General features: G+C 42.8%; 1 protein-coding gene across 2 annotated transcripts in view; it reads right to left on the bottom strand.

Moving 5' to 3' along the window:
• The window catches only part of DYNC1I1 (dynein cytoplasmic 1 intermediate chain 1), a 251,207-nt gene that overhangs the window by 958 nt on the left and 235,009 nt on the right, over positions 1-15,240 (bottom strand). The gene's annotated exons all lie outside the window — the stretch shown is intronic.

The raw sequence follows: 15,240 nt of genomic DNA, 5'->3' as shown, positions 1-15,240 counted from the left end.
GAGTCTGGATTTCACACATTTGCTCATTTTAACATGAATCTGATTTGTAGAATCCAACCAATTGAGAATAGTACCTTTGGGATCACTGACAGACTTTCCCAGTCATGTCAATTAAGCTTGGTGTTATGAAATAGGGGGTCAAAATAGAGGCATTGCTAATCATATCCATAAGAGGCATGGCTAAACCAGAAGTGCCTCTTAATTGATTTACAGAGCAATCCTCTTCACACTTACATGCGAGTAAGCCCCATAGTACACAATCAGACTTACTCCTAGGAAAGCGCACGCAGGCTTGCAGCATAAAAGCTTACAGGGAGGAGGGTCTTCTGATCAGGAACACAGCATCCAGGGGAGGGGAGATTACCCCCTTTTATACTGCACTGCATCTCTCCCCTCCCCCACTGAAAGCACCTATTTGCAAGAATAGACCCTTTAATATTAACACATTTTCTTAATCTGAGCATGTTTTAATTTTACATGTTTTAGCAATTAAGCTACTGAACTTCCTAATAGGGACTGAAAAAAGAAATAAAGCAATAAATACTGATGTTGCCAGTTCTATATTACAAAATACATGACCTTTATTATTATCAGCATTACCTCATATTTCCTCCTAGGAGCTTGGCAGCCCAATCCTATCCAATTTTCCAGTGCCAGTGCTGCTGTGCCTATGGGGCATGTGCTGCTTCCTATGTTGGGGGTGCAGTCACAGAGGCCTCCTTAAGGTTTGGGAACATTTGTTCCCTTACCCCGGGGCTGCATTGCACTTGCACCGGTGCTGGAAACTTGGATAGGATTGGGCTATAAGATGACATACAGTGCATACTAACTTCTCAATAACTCTAGGTTGTAGCCAAATCATCCTGATGAAGCGCCACTGAATTCAATGAAAACAGCTGGCCACAATTAAATGAAGTTCCATTCATGTCAACGGTGCGTCGGCAGAAGTCATTTTTTCCTACCTAACTCTCTGTGAGGGCTATCAAGCTGACCAAGTGTGACTGGCCCAGGGTCACCCACTAAGTTTCATGGCACAGCAGGTATTTGAACTGGTCTTCCCTGGACTAAGTTCAGCACACTAACCCCTGCACCATGCTGACTCTTTGTGCATTAATGTAGCTAGCTTCGAATGGGTGCAACAAGATGCCCTCTCCTCCAACATTCAATCACCCCAATCCACAGCCACTCAAATCAGAGTGTTTGATAGTAAAACTTGACATGTAAACACAAAAAAACCAGCCTAGAATGGGGCGTACCAATGTTACAGCAACATTGCAGGACTTTTGCAGGCAGATGTGGCTGCCTGCCAGCAAGGATTCAGTCTGCTGGTGGTCAATAGCCTAGCTGCGCCCCAAAACTGCATCCAGAGCATATGGATTTGGGGAAAAAGATCCCAGTACAGAGCAAGACTGGAGAAAAAAAGATAAGGTATGCAAAGACTATTGCACTTTACCCCCTCCCCTATTAACCTTCTAACATCTTCCTGCAGCTCCAGTGGTTGATGCCAGTTTCTGCTGCTGGTAGGTTTTTGTTTTGTTTTAAACTCTGCCGCATTTATATGAAAGAAATTGCAGCGACAGAAAAGGGTATAATAAAAATGCTAAATGACTCTGGAAGGGAGCACAAAAAAAAATGATGCAACTGATCAGAATTTTTCTTTTCTTTAACTCAAAATTGAAAAGCCTTTGTAAAATTGTTTCCTTTTTATTTATTTATGTTTTATAGACTAAAACAAACTAAAGTATGCTCCAAGCGGAATATGTTTTTCAAATGGCATGGATGCCTGGGTGCCTTAGTGCTAGCGGGTGGGACAGCCCCTCACAATCCATTCCAGCCAAATCCAGATGCAATTTTTCAGAGATGATGCAAAACAAGATTGAACAATCACCCAACTGCTTTCTCTATGTACAATTTCATAGATTCAGACACTTGAAGCCAAGAACATGAATTTAGATTAGCCATGCACAGTTCTGTACAGCTCTGCAAAGTCCGTCATCTCTCTTGATGCTTGACAGAGAAATGAATTGGCTCAAGGCCTGAAACGGCAGCATGCCTCATCTGGTGCATCAGTGAGTGTGTCTCCCAGTTGTGTAGCCAGTGGGGGTGCAAAGCACTAAGTTTTGCAGGCAGCTGCACCATGCAAGCAGCCCCTCCCCCCTCCTTTGGAGTCATTCCAGGTGGTGGAAGCATTCACCTCCGTTTTGCTCCCAAGGCCCAAAATGGCTGCAAAAGAAGGGTGAGGAGCCGTTTGCACAGTGCGTTCAGGTGCCTGCAAAACCTAGTGCTTTGCACCCACTTTAGCTATGCCACTGGTCCCCCCCCCAATAGCTGCTCATGTGCCATTGCCATATTTAGCTTTATTCCTTGAAAAAGACACAACAAATCTCACTATTATAGACAATGTGAAGACATAAGACGGATTGCTCTGTTAGGACCTTTCAGGTGAAATATCCTACATGATGCATTTAAGTCAAGTCTTAACTGGCACCCAATCCTAACACACAGTTAGTGCAGCTCTGAACCTTAAGAGTGCTGCACATCACACAAGCCTCTCCCATGCATTTGGGCACTCCTCCCCATGAGGCCAATGGGAAAGCCAAAGGTCATGGACCTCTCCTTGGAGCCACTCCAGCCAGCAAGAAATCTCTGGCTGACAGAAACCTGGGTCCAAAGACGTGTCTGCAGCTGGGTTCATAATCCTCAAAACTGCAGGTTTCTCTAGTTGCCTTCAGAAATGCTGTTGGGGGGAGGGGCGTAATAAAATCTTTTTAGTATGATGTACCAGAAACTACACAGCCAAAAATTCCTCCAACCATAACCACAGCTAAAGCACTTTTCATGGGGAAAGGGCAGCCTCACCCCCCCAGAGAAAAATCTTACAAATTACTCAAGCCTTGTAATCCGTTCCAGGCCTCGAGATGGGAATTGCCCCACAGGCTTTGACAAAGAACGGCCTGCATTTCCACTGTCACCTAATCACGGCTTGTGCATTCAAGAGCCCCTTTTCTCAAAGCATGTTTGTACTTGGCACTCAGCACATGCGCCATATGAAGTGGGATCATTAACTAGCAACATGTACCTAGCCCCCCTTTCAGCAATTAATAACAAGGTTAAATTAAAAAAAAAATGGGGACCAAAGAATTTTATCCCACTGTCCAGTAGTAACAGCCTGTATGAATGCAGTCTATATGGCCAATGCAGTCTCTGATCCATCTAAAAAACAACACAAAATCACAGTGCCAAGTCAGTGCTATGGCTCTACAATACTAAAGATCAGGTATCTATGACAGCAAACATGAGCTACATTTATCTCATTTAATTGGGTAAGAGGCACTTTTTCAAGTGGGTGCTCCTTTTTTTAGCAGGGGGAGAGTAACTGGCCCACCTCACCCCAGCAGTGTCTGTTCTAGTGGCTGTCTGCTGATATTCATTTGCATCTTTTTAGATTGTGAGCCCTTTTGGGACAGGGAGCCATTTAGTTATTTGATTTTTCTCTGTAAACCGCTTTGTGAACTTTTAGTTGAAAAGCGGTATATAAATACTGTTAATAATAATAATAATAATAATAATAATAATAATAATAAATTTAGAATTTTTGTGCATCAGCCCCCTACCACCTCCCTCCCCACCCAAAACAGTCCACTGACATCCAGGTCCTGAATAACCTCAGCAGAAAAATAACCATGTGCTGAATCCCAGTAACTCTGTTCCTAGTTACTTGGTGTAAAACCTACTTGTTTTTATCAGGTAATTTAAAGCAAAAGAAAAATGACACCACCGGTAAAAGTGGAAAACTATTATAGCTTGCAGTGTTTCTTGTTATTGTTCGATGCTTATTTCATCCCCATTCAGGGCTGGCCCCCAAAAGAAGCACAGTGACACAGGCTCTTTGAGAGATAGATTCCAGAGGGGAGGGTGCCATTTTCCTGCCCTTCACCTCCATCTATCTCTGTGTGCCATTTAACGAGAATGAACAGAGAGAGCTGCCATTTTGATTTTTCACTTCTTTGCCATCTATTTCACCATCTATTTCATGAAAGAAGCCCTTATCTGCACAGAGGAAGGGAACTTTACTAAAACTCCCATCCCAGCAAACTCATTTTTTATATATTCTGTTCAAAATTATGCTTGACTTCAAGAGAGCTAGTTAAAAAGATTTGGGAAAGTTGGCTAATTAAGGACCACGAAAAGAATTTGGGTTAATTGGAGTTTGGTTCCTCCAACAGCGTCAGCAAGGCAAATGGGTTGTAATGACTAAGACGAGGCTTCAAAAGAAAGACCATGTGGTTTATCAGCCTCCTCGTAATCTTTCAATTTAACAGAATCATTTTAGGGAAAAAATTATATCTCAGGAGAGCATTAACTATTAACTGTTTACTCCAAACACAGCTTCCACCATGCTGAAGTTGTCCCCATTACCCTAGGAAATAAACGCTGCACTGAAAAGAGATTTGTTGTAAACAGTTTTGCATGAATAGAGTTCTGCATAAATACATTTATGAAGCTGCGGAGAGAAAACAGACATTTAAGTTGACAAAAGAATAAATATTACATGCAGATACATTTTCCCATGAATTGCAATGCTGGCCCCAATCCTTCTCAAACTATATGGGGAACATCAACCCTACAAGGAAAAAGTTTCCATATTACAAATTCATACAGTTCTACTCTCTCAACGGGGTCTAGTCCTATTTGACTGAGGCTAGAAGATAATTTGCAGTTAAGGCAATATGAATAGGAAAGAATATGTTTCCCCCGTCCCCCTGCACATGCAAACATGTGCTATTATATACATGTTCACCTATTCTGGCTTTGATCCTGTGGTGGTATCAAAACGCCTTCATTATTTTTCTTTATATATAGTCTGAAAACATCTGTATTTTTCCAGGCAACTCCCAATGCCACACACATGGCTGGAAACAAAGTGGGAGGTAATATGGAAGGAACAGGCCACCAAAGTAACCAAATGCACCCTTTTCACATAGCTACAGTCCCACTGTACTTAACTCTTCAGAGAACCGAGCATCATTGCTAACAATGGATGAAACCACTGGCAGGAGGCTGAAGCCAGCAAACTGCATGCAGATGATTTTAATCAGCACTCTGTATATATTGGTGGGCTTAACTGAAGGGGTGGGATACCACAGACAGGCTAAATACTGTCTCTGTTCAATGCACAGCAGGTATCACAGGAATTGGACATACCACCCCTTCCATAAAGTTCATTTGTGGGTTTTTGTCTGGATTAACCTCTGCTGTGAAGCACTTCTCTGCAGTGTTCAACTGGCGTTACACAGATTCCACTAGTCTTTGTAGCAGTGCAGATCAGCAACACACACGCCCCAAGAAGCTTTCACAGACATAACATTTTATGAAGGCAGAGTTTAAAGCGAAGGCTAAACCCTAACAATTGAAAAGTTTTGCTAATCCTTAGATAATGTCAGCAAGTCCGCTGAACAGCCTTAGCACAGCTGGGAGACAAGCTCTTACATTTGCAGCAGTGAATTGTGGGGACACAGCTTTTTAAAAATGCTACAAGTTTACGTTTACCTGACCCACACTTCTCCCCACAAGCCTTTGAACCAAAGCCACAGAAAGTCCAGCCAACTCCCACCATATCCTCTTCTTGTTATCTCCTAGTCAACCACAGGGGCATGTCATTGGCAGGGGCATTTCAGAGTGGTTTGGTGGAGGGCAAGGTCAGTCTGAAAAAGTTAGCAAGGGCACTTGTACTATTCCCACCACTTTCTATTGAAGGGGTAGATCTTAGCTTTAGCATATCCAGTGTGAGGGTCAATCCACATCCACTGGCATCTTCAACACTTCCACCCCTTCAACTGGAGAGTGCTATTTCTGGAAAGGGAAGGTGGTACTGGATCAGACCAACCATCTTGTCCATCATTCTGTTTCCAACAATGGCCAGCCAGATACTTCTGGGCAGTTCCACGCAGGATATGAAAGTGTAGGCCACGGTTCATAGGCATAAACCCACATGCAGTGGTCTACCCTACTTAAGAGTCCACACTATTAGGAGAGCTCTGCCCATAATAGCTGGTTGAAAAGGTGGATCTTGAATATAAATTGAGGGCATCTAACATGAGGTAGTTCATTTTTTTTAATTTTAAAAGCAGGTTGCCGTTTCTGAACATCAAGATCTGTGCTCCAAAAGGTCCCAGATTCCCATGGCCTGCTGTGAAAAGGCAACATATGGCAAGGCTTGCTAGAGGAATGCATGGGTCTCTTGCTTCTTTCAAGTCACCAAACCTGTGTACTCGCGGTCTGCTGGATCGCGGCCAAAGCGCCTGCAAATACCATAAAATTATAGTTCAAATATGTAGTTTCCGCTTTTCTACGGAGCAAATTAATGTCCTGAACTTGTCGGTAATGTGCTGCAATTTTAGGCTAACCAGCTCCTTATCAAGACATACATTCCATAGCTCTATACATTTATAACTACACGCAACTTTACCAACCATTAGAAAAAAAAAAGTTAACACCATAATTAAGTCCTCCCTCACAAGCAAAGCTGTTATTGAAAGTGACAGGCTCCAACCGCAGAAGAATCATAAAGATGATTAATTATACAAACTAATTCTTGTTTCGGAAGATATTTCTCCTGAAAACATATGCCAGAACTAGCAAGAGAGCATGGCTCTTGCAGAATTTTGCAAATGACAACGCCATTACATCAACGTAATGTAGTTTTAACTCACATTTGGCACTAGCTTTTTTTTTTTAGTGAATTCCCTGTTGCACAGGCAAATAGCTGTAACAATTACCTAGTCAAGCTGATTTTACTGTGTTTTTTATACACAACTAAATGGACTTGGAAAACAGGTTTACTATTCCTACTGGCTAATTTGTTATTTTAAATGCACTTTCATTGTTCCCAATTAAGATGCCGTCCAATATGGCTTAAAATTACTTTAAATGAGCCTCTTCGTTATTCTGCATTAAGATGCCAAACTGTATGATGAAATTCTGTATCACCAAGTCACATCGATTACCTTAGGAAACTATCAGTCACTCCTGATAGATGTCTACTTCTGAGAGCAATGCTCTAGAGAGGATTCTCTTGCTTCAAGCAAGTGGTTGGACTAGATGGCCTTGAAGGCCCCGTGCAACTCTTGAATTCTATGATCCTGCATCAGATCCAGGGATCTTGGCTATGAAATCTTTGTGTGCTTTCCTATAGCTTGGGGAAGCAAAAGGTATTTCAGGTGTCCACTTAATGACAAAGTCCCAGATGTTTCAGACCTCATTGATAAATTAAAGATCAATAAGTCACAGGGCCCTGATGGCATCCACCCAAGAGTTATTAAGGAATTGAAAAATGAAGTTGCAGATCTCTTGACTAAGATATGCAACTTGTCCCTCAAAACTGCCATGGTGCCAGAAGATTGGAGGATAGCAAATGTCACACCTATCTTTAAAAAGGGTAAGAGGGGGGACCCGGGAAACTATAGGCCAGTCAGCCTAACATCTATACAGGGTAAGATGGTGGAAGGCCTCATCAAAGATAGGATCTCAAAACACATAGACGAACAGGCCTTGCTGAGGGAGAATCAGCATGGCTTCTGTAAGGGTAAGTCTTGCCTCACGAACCTTATAGAATTCTTTGAAAAGGTCAACAGGCATGTGGATGTGGGAGAACCCGTGGACATTATATATCTGGACTTTCAGAAGGCGTTCGACACGGTCCCTCACCAAAGGCTACTGAAAAAACTCCACAGTCAGTGAATTAGAGGACAGGTCCTCTCATGGATTGAGAACTGGTTGGAGGCCAGGAAACAGAGAGTGGGTGTCAATGGGCAATTTTCACAATGGAGAGAGGTGAAAAGCGGTGTGCCCCAAGGATCTGTCCTGGGACCGGTGCTTTTCAACCTCTTCATAAATGACCTGGAGACAGGGTTGAGCAGTGAGGTTGCAAAGTTTGCAGACGACACCAAACTTTTCCAAGTGGTGAAGACCAGAAGTGATTGTGAGGAGCTCCAGAAGGATCTCTCCAGACTGGCAGAATGGGCAGAAAAATGGCAGATGCGCTTCAATGTCAGTAAGTGTAAAGTCATGCACATTGGGGCAAAAAATCAAAACTTTAGATTTAGATTTAGATAGGCTGATGGGTTCCGAGCTCTCTGTGACAGATCAGGAGAGAGATCTTGGGGTGGTGGTGGACAGGTCGATGAAAGTGTCGACCCAATGTGCGGCGGCAGTGAAGAAGGCCAATTCTATGCTTGGGATCATTAGGAAAGGTATTGAGAACAAAACGGCTAATATTATAATGCCGTTGTACAAATCTATGGTAAGGCCACACCTGGAGTATTGTGTCCAGTTCTGGTCGCCGCATCTCAAAAAAGACATAGTGGAAATGGAAAAGGTGCAAAAGAGAGCGACTAAGATGATTACGGGGCTGGGGCACCTTCCTTATGAGGAAAGGCTACAGCGTTTGGGACTCTTCAGCCTAGAAAAGAGATGCCTGAGGGGGGACATGATTGAGACATACAAAATTATGCAGGGGATGGACAGAGTGGATAGGGAGATGCTCTTTACACTCTCACATAACACCAGAACCAGGGGACATCCACTCAAATTGGATGTGAGTTGGGAGAGTTAGAACAGACAAGAGAAAATATTTCTTTACTCAGCGTGTGGTCAGTCTGTGGAACTCCTTGCCACAGGATGTGGTGATGGCATCTAGCCTGGACGCCTTTAAACGGGGATTGGACAAGTTTCTGGAGGAAAAATCCATTATGGGTTACAAGCCATGATGTGTATGCACAACCTCCTGGTTTATGTCAGAATGCCAGATGCAAGGGAGGGCACCAGGATGAGGTCTCTTGTTATCTGGTGTGCTCCCTGGGGCATTTGGTGGGCCGCTGTGAGATACAGGAAGCTGGACTAGATGGGCCTATGGCCTGATCCAGTGGTGCTGTTCTTATGTTCTTATGTCCCTTCTGCTCAGAGGGATGTGAGGGAGTGTAGTGCTTGCAGTTTATAGTAATCTTTACCACCCACTTGTCAGATCAATAGCTAGTTGATTCAATAACTTGGGGTCAAGCTTCCTTGAGGACTGTTCTCACAATAGGATGCCAGGAAGGCCCAAACTGACTCATAATTTCAAATGATAAACTTAGTATCTTTAGAGATCAGGCCTAGTAACAGCCAAGGACATACAGCCATCAGATTGGCCACCTGTCTGCATCAGCCTGTGAACCCTCAGTATCACTACTAATACCCAATGCGCCATCAGGGGTCAGTGCCTCCAGCAACCTGGCACCAGTATGGATATCTTGCATCATCTATGCACAATGGTCCCCGGCTCATAATTTAAAGTTGACACAGGAGGATTACAGAGGAAGGGGAGAGCTGTAGAGGAGGAATCCATCTGAGAATATCCTAGCTTTCATTTCAACTACGTTAATCAATGCTGGGCCTAGATTTCAATGGGCCACTGGGCAAGTTTTCCACAGCAGGCTTCCTCCTCTCCTAGCTGTTATAATGCTAACAGCTAGTTGAACAAGCAAATAGGACTATAAACCTTCCAGGACTGGCCTGAAGTTTCTTGGAAACAGCAATCTCCATATAAGCAAGCCTGGAGATCTCCAAGGGCCCCCATCACAACATCATGTTGGAAAAGAAAATCTTCAGGAATAGCTTCACTCGGAGTTGGGCATGCCTGATGCTGATACTGTCTCTGATCTTAATTATGACATGACTAACTGGGTAAAGCAGCACTGAGGATTTAGTTGGGAGCAGGACGTGGACCACCGTATCCTTTAAAGCAGGGGTCTCCAAACTTTTTGGCTAGAGGGACACATCAAATATCTGGTGTGGTGTGGAGGGCTGGAAAAAAATTTAAATATAAAATTTAAATAAATAAATTAGAGATGGAACTTAGATGAGTGAATAAAGGAATGAATGGACTCCTTCATTCCTCCTCTCTGGCCCTCAGAACACCCTCCAGACACAATCAGAGCACAGTTCTGGTCATGTTCAGTTGAGTGGGCCAGAGGCTTTCGGGGACAAGAGGTTGGCCGCAGGCCGGAAAGAGGCTTGCTGTGGGCCACATCTGGCCCCCGGGCTAGGGTTTGGAGACCCCTGCTTTAAAGTGACACTTATATAATCACAATATTTTGCATGGATCTGTGGATTGGACAGATAATCTTTTAAACCAGTCTAAGTACTTCATTTTATTTTATATGGAGGTATATAACTTAAAAACATGACACTGGTGTTTGGTGTTTTTTTTCATTGGCATATAAACTGATGTGTACATTAAAGATCTCAAAGACTTGAGGGAAACAAAAGTAATGAATATTGTAATGAGAAACACAAGGATTTAGGGTGATAATTACTGGACTTTACTCTACTTACAATGGCTTACCCCCTGCAGATGCTACCAAAGCTAAAGATTTTATCACTCTAGTAATCAGCAAGGGCTGATGGCCTTCATAAAACACGGTAATTAAATTGACTGATTTTTCAAACTTGGCCCCCCCCCCTTTTCATTAAAAGGCTCCTATATAAGCAGTTTTAAAAAAAGTACACTGGATTCAGCAGTTTAACTATTTCTCCTTTAAGTACCTACAGGTGTGGACAAAACTGTTTGACTCATTTTTAGCAATCATTTCACAAAAATAATAGTAGTTGTTTTTCAATGCAAGTTTCAGCTATCCTGTAAGTGACTATATACAGTATTTGGCTTTTCTAAACCATACTGAAAAATAAGATGAATATGTGAGATAAATGTACCAGTAAAAGAAGGGGGATTGTGCCATAAATTTGTCCCCAGGTGGTACATTTGCTAAAGGGCTAGATTCTGCTCAGGATCTGATCCATGCAAGAAGTCAGCATCAAAATTTAGTCACATGATATGAGCAACAAAACATGAATGGGGGAATGCAGGTCAAAGGAGACCTGTTGCAGTCTGGGAGACTTACGGCCGGGTAAGGGGAAATAATTCCCCTTTTCTTTCCAACTCCTCCTGATCCACCCCCTCCCCCAATACAGTGTATCTCCCTCAAATCCACTCAATTCATCATTTCATAATTAATCATCACAACCACCTACACAGGACATGCTCCAAGGAAATTCTGCACATGATTGTTAGATGCCTGTGTACAAGCACCGACACATTTTCACTTAAATTTAGCTCCATCCTAAATAGACCTGCCTGATAAATGTAAGTGCTAAACCTGGCTATTAAGCATCACATATGACTGTCGTAAGGCAAATAATGAGAGATAAGGCTTTTGGTGCTGTTGTAAAGAACATCACGAACCAACAAATGCAGAAGCAAATGTGTTTTATATTTTAAAAAAATATCTAAAACCAATTTAAATTCTTTAGTTATGCACTTATTTAACTTGATTGCTTTGAAAAAGAATCTGAATACCTCATTTTCTATTTTGTAAATAATCAGTAACTGTTGCTTTTTCAGATCATCATACATGTGCATACATGTAAGCATTATCGAAGTCTGTTCTCCTTTGGACATGTGTGTGTCGCTCACATTCCTGATTATGAGCAGAATGCAGAAGTGACGGAGAGAAAATAGACCCCTTACTGTGAAAATAAATATGTTCAGTTACCTTGAGAGACAATGCTGAAATCAAACAGTTTTTAAAAAAGAGTAGACGCTATGTGACAACAACTTTATCAGAAAATGAAAATATGAACACTACTTTAAACTCACTAGTCATGGGCTCCAGTATTTGCTTATGTCACTTTCTTTTCTGGACTCATACAATAAGCACCATAAACCTATGAATGGATGGTTTGTGGCAATATGATTGATTTGTTAATATGCACACTGAAATTTTTTTTTTCAGGAGGTAAAATTCTGACCTCATTGAATCCAAAGATTACAATCACTCTGTGTGAAGGTGCTGGTTTCTATAAAAGGCACCCTCGTGCAATCCTGGCCAGGTCACAAACCCACCAGCAGTCCTGCATGATCCCAAGGGAGATGGTGTGGGGGGCTACTGGCTTTGTGGCCACCACTTACTTGCTCTTCTTCTCCTTTGTTTGTGGCACACTGTGCCAAGTTAAGAAGGGCCATAGCTGAATGACAGAGCACATGCTTGGCACTCAGGAGGTCCCAGGTTCAATCCCCAGCATTTTCATGTAAGACTGGGAAAGTTCTTTATTTGAACTTGTAGAGACAGTCAAGATAGACAGTACTGAGTTACTGAGAATACCAAGTTGGACTCAGTAGAAAAGAGCTTCATATGGCCAACTATGCAGTGGGATATGGGGATAGAGGATGACCTATTAATCCTCTACCTGTAGCAAAAGCTTGCATTTTGATGACTTTTATTTTATTTATTTATATTAATATAAAAGTGTTCAAATTAAACACATGAAATCAATCTACAAGTGTTTTTAGCTTTTATTTTGTCGTGTCCTACGTTTTTCTTGGGCGTCCTACATTTTGGGGTACCTTGTCCTCTTTTGTGGTGATGACATCTGGTCACCCTGGTCATACACTGAAACACTCCTGAACATTATACCCAGGTTGCAATGGAGATCTTGTTTTAGCTATCAGCCCAGTAATGCTGATATATACAATATACCTCAACCATTGCCCCTGAAAGAAGCAGTGGCCCTAAACTACCATCAGAACATTTAGCAGAAGTGGACAAGGACTAGTTCAGTTGCAAGAAATGGTACAAGGGCTCTTAATCTTTATCACGCAAGCATGTATACACCTGCAGATGAAAAATCTGAAAGGGAAACAAATGGAGGGTTTCAGAATCCCAAAGCATGGAAGACTAAATTCACAGACTTGGACCTTAATTTTCACTTGGTTAATACAAAGACCAATGCTAGGCATTCTCTTTTTAATAAGTATGCAGTTCTATCAGGAAAGCATAGATTTAGGGCTGGCTTGTGAAATGAATGAATGGGATATTTGTTCTCCATGCCAATCTTGCTAAGCAATCAGTAGACAAATGCCCCCACCACTGTTGCCATCTCTTATCTTGCAGCCCTCATCCACCTTGGGGGAAAAAAGGAACTCAGGTTGCTGTTGCTAGGAAGTCATAGAATATGAGTCTTCAACCTCTTCCAGCTACTGGTAAGTCTGTGGATACCTCATCACACAGCCAGAAAAGAATAGAGAATGACTGCAATCCCCAAAGGAATAGTTGTATGACTGAGTCTGGGAGAAAGGGGAACCAGAGTCTGATGTGAAGGGTTATAGACTGAGAGGAGAAAGTATATACTAGTTGCCATCAAAGGCAGTGGTCACATGCATGTGCATGTAACATTTCAATCCACAAATCAGTTAATCCAAGGAGGTTCTATAATGTGCAGTGCAATTATATGCATGCTTACTAGAAGCAAATCTCATTGCATTCAGTGGGATTTACTCTTCAGTAAGTGAGTGGAGGATTGCAGCCTAATCCTATACAGTAGTGGTTCCCAAACTGGTGGATCACGACTCACCAGGGGAACCAGAAGCAGGGCATTCCCCCTTAAGGGGAGTGGCCCTGCAAGGTTGGAAGCAAAGGCACCACAGTGATTGCGTCACCGCTGTGACCAAGGGGCTGCTGACCTACCTGGGGGGCAGCACCAGCCTCCTGGGAGATACAGGGAGCCTACAGATGCCTCCACAGGGCTCCCTAAGCCTTTGAAAGGCTAAAAATAGAGATCACAACCCACTTTCAATTTGCAAAATTAGAAGTAGGTCGTGATCTCTATTTTTAGATATTCTGCGACTTGGGGAGCCCTGCAGAGGTGTCTGTGGGCTTCCCAATCCCCAGAAGGCCGGTGCTGTTCAGGGTAAGTCCAAAAATTCCCCCTTTGTCCTTGGAAACAGTGCAATCCTAGCAATTGTGCTGCTACCTTTGCCCCTGGTCCACAATGATTTACATGGTCCCCAACTTCCCTGCAGAAGTTTGGGAACTACTGCAATACACACATATCTGGGAATAAGTCCCATTAAATTCCACAGGGCTTTCTTCTGAGTAGACATGCCTAGGATTGCACTCTCAACAGACTTAGGGCGCAATCCTGTCCTGCGCTGGAACAGGCAAGCCAGGAGGATATCCAGCGAAGGATAGGGGCCAAAAGTGGCTCAACCAGAGGCACGGGGAAATTTTTCCCCTTACCTCTGGGCAAGGCGCCCATGCCCCTATGGATCTCCTTGGACTTGCGCCACCTCTTGAACTTCCTGGGAACTGGGGTTGGGATCTGACATAACTGCTGGATTTCAGCCCCGTCTCCTGCCTCTTCCCCACCCCCTCGCTGCCTACTTCAGAACCAGGCCGACACAAGGCTGGGTACCTCTGTCGGCGAGCAGGCTTGTTCCTATCCTTATGGCACATTTGTGACCCTCCTGGGGAGGCGCAAGGGACTTGCACCGGCCCAAGCCTGGGTCAGGATTGCACCCTTAGTCAGTAATTGTTAAGTCATCTAAAATTCAAATCGACTCTGACCATAAAACCTCCCTACCATCATTTTTTTTAATTGGGTTCCCTGCGTTTTTCTTGCTTCTGATGTGGAAAAAAGGCTAAGAAATTAATTCTGAGTAAAACACCAAAACTACTTTTTTATGGCTGATCTGGAAAGGATGAAGAAAATCTTCCAAAGAGCTTAGAATAGGGATGTGTCAAAGAAATATCCCCAGCTTGTCTAGACTCCAGACAATAGGCAAGATCAGACTATATCATGCATGCAGGTATTTCCAGTGTCAGTCAGATCACTCACAGAGAGAGAAAAATAAATACCTTTTTTCCCAGAACACACACGCACACAAATACACCCAATAATAAATAAATAAAACAAGCTGTCCTGCCAGCACTGTGGCAGAAATTTGAGTGTAATGACTTGAGACAGTTTTGCAATTATGATAACGATTCAGCAAGATGGTTCAGCAGTCATTTGTGAGCAAAAAGTGACTCCCGCAAAAGCACACGCGAGCCAAAAATATGAGTCATGCTCAAGCAATTTTGCTATGGGCCATAAAATCACTTTGTGTGAGTTAAAGCTAACTCTGTATGTGTTCTATAATGTTTCCCTACTGTGGTGAGATGGAGATCCCAGTATCCTATCACAGATAATGACAAAAAACAAATTCTGTCTATAAAGGCTGATTGCTCAGAGAGTCACCCTTGACTGTTCCAAGAATTGTAATGCAGATGCTACATTTTATGCTGCATTCAGCAACAAAAAGGCACATTCCATCAAGCGCACACCATACTGACTTCAATTTAGACCGATTTAAGTATGTAGTAG

This window comes from Tiliqua scincoides, chromosome 5, assembly GCF_035046505.1.
Source record: "Tiliqua scincoides isolate rTilSci1 chromosome 5, rTilSci1.hap2, whole genome shotgun sequence".
In the NCBI taxonomy this organism is placed as follows: Eukaryota; Metazoa; Chordata; class Lepidosauria; order Squamata; family Scincidae; genus Tiliqua; species Tiliqua scincoides.
Note: the sequence above shows the minus strand (reverse complement) of the source record. Positions and strands in the feature narration are given on the sequence as shown.